This window comes from Leopardus geoffroyi, chromosome B3, assembly GCF_018350155.1.
Source record: "Leopardus geoffroyi isolate Oge1 chromosome B3, O.geoffroyi_Oge1_pat1.0, whole genome shotgun sequence".
NCBI lineage: Eukaryota > Metazoa > Chordata > Mammalia > Carnivora > Felidae > Leopardus > Leopardus geoffroyi.
Window position 1 is genome coordinate 109169445 of NC_059337.1, and position 1697 is coordinate 109171141.

A 1697-nucleotide genomic window follows, 5' to 3' on the forward strand; every position below is an offset into this window, starting at 1 on the left:
ATGCAATGCTCTTTCAAAAGTAAAAGTTTACATCTAATTCTATAATAAAAGTGGAAGATTATTGAAAAAAAAACTATTTAGCTTATTCTTCCAGTTTTCATGTTCCACCATATACAACAGAATTTACAATTTGCATAGGAAGGAGCTCACCTTGTAGTTCAACAAGGACATCCTTCTCATAAATGCAAACCTACTTGAAGTATTTTAAATACCACTTTTAGTAATAGGGTTGGCTGAAGGCATGGAGGCTCTTTCTTTGAGAAGATTTGTTTCAAATTAACTGATATTCTTTTAGAGTCTCTCCAGCTGAATGTGGCCCGTCCCTTCAATAAATATTTCAGTTTGCAGTTTCCACATCCTCTGGAAAAGCTCATCAGGCTAGGAGACTGTAAAATCCAGGTCTGTGATTTCTCTTGTATTTACTTGTATTCACATTTCTTTTCTGAATCATCAGAATCACAGCTGCTGGGGCTTGTAGGTTAACTTTAATGACATCATTTCAGAATCATTCTAGAACCAAGACTGTCCACTTCTTCAGAGACTTGTATATGGCAGGGTGGTGGGGGGGAATTTAATATCAGTAAGGACACTGCTTTATTGTGAAGCCAGGGAAAACACCTAGAGTGACCATTGTTATTTAATATTATGAGAACTTTTCACTCACAGTGATATGTGAAAATGTGTATCACATTAATAAACCTTGAGATGGGTTCAGTGAACAGTTGGGAAAATCCTACCTTTCACCCCCTTTGATCATTATCTTTCTTTTGGAGGCTTATATTTGAAAAGAAGTGTTTATAGCAACCTGGATAGAGCTTAATTACTAAACTCACAAAATATGCAATACAGTAGAAAACAATGTTCAGGAATTTTTTTTTCTTCCAGACAAATTCTAACCACTAGAATATTTGACAGGTAAAATTAATAGCCATGATCTACATAATCCATGCAGCATTTGAATATTCCATTAGGCAAAAATAAGTCATGGATGTGAAATCCAGGTTAAGAGATGGTGCTGTGTTTTAAATTGATTTACAGTTTGACAGAGCAAAGCGATCTGTATCAAGAAAAACAAAATTTTCAAAGCTTGTCTGTGATGAAAGGACGCATTTGTTTGAAGGGAAGACTAGGGGTAGGAACAGGGGCAGGGGTAAATATGGCTTATAGTTAATGTAGTTAGGACAGGTCAGCAGATGTGTCAGCAGAGTTAGTTAAACAAGAGGACTGAGTTTTTTAATGGAAATTTTTATTGAGAAGGCACTGCCTTTGAACTGGATGTGTCTTGTTATGTAGCTTCTTCAGCAGCCAAGCAACAGTGCTAGAGCATAAGGGCTTGTTATTACCGGGCTCTTCAGCTTTCAACTGAACTGTTCTTTTAAAAACAAGGTGCATCTGGGGCATCTGGAAGGCTCAGTTGGTTAAGCATCAGACTTCAGTTTGGGTCATGATCTTGTGATTTGTGAGTTCGAGCTCCAGGTCAGGCTCTGTGCTGACAGTTCTGAGCCTGGGCCCTCCTTTGGATTCTGTGTCTCCCCATCTCGTGCTCTGTCTCTCTCTCTCTCAGAAATAAACATTAAAAAAATTTTTTAATAAAAAAATAAATAAAAAACAAGGCGCATTTAAGTTACTCCCTGACACCAATCACTCCCCTTCTTTCTGGGAGCAGCATATTCCACTTCTGTTTTCATCTTCGTTGA

The 1697-nt window shown here is 37.5% G+C and overlaps 1 non-coding gene across 1 annotated transcript; it reads left to right on the forward strand.

Annotated features, from left to right (window-relative positions):
- Positions 1 to 1255: 1255 nt before the first annotated feature.
- On the forward strand, positions 1256 to 1394 carry LOC123584704. The gene has a single exon (XR_006705650.1). It is a non-coding gene; the product is annotated as a small nucleolar RNA SNORA50 (small nucleolar RNA).
- Positions 1395 to 1697: the final 303 nt, after the last annotated feature.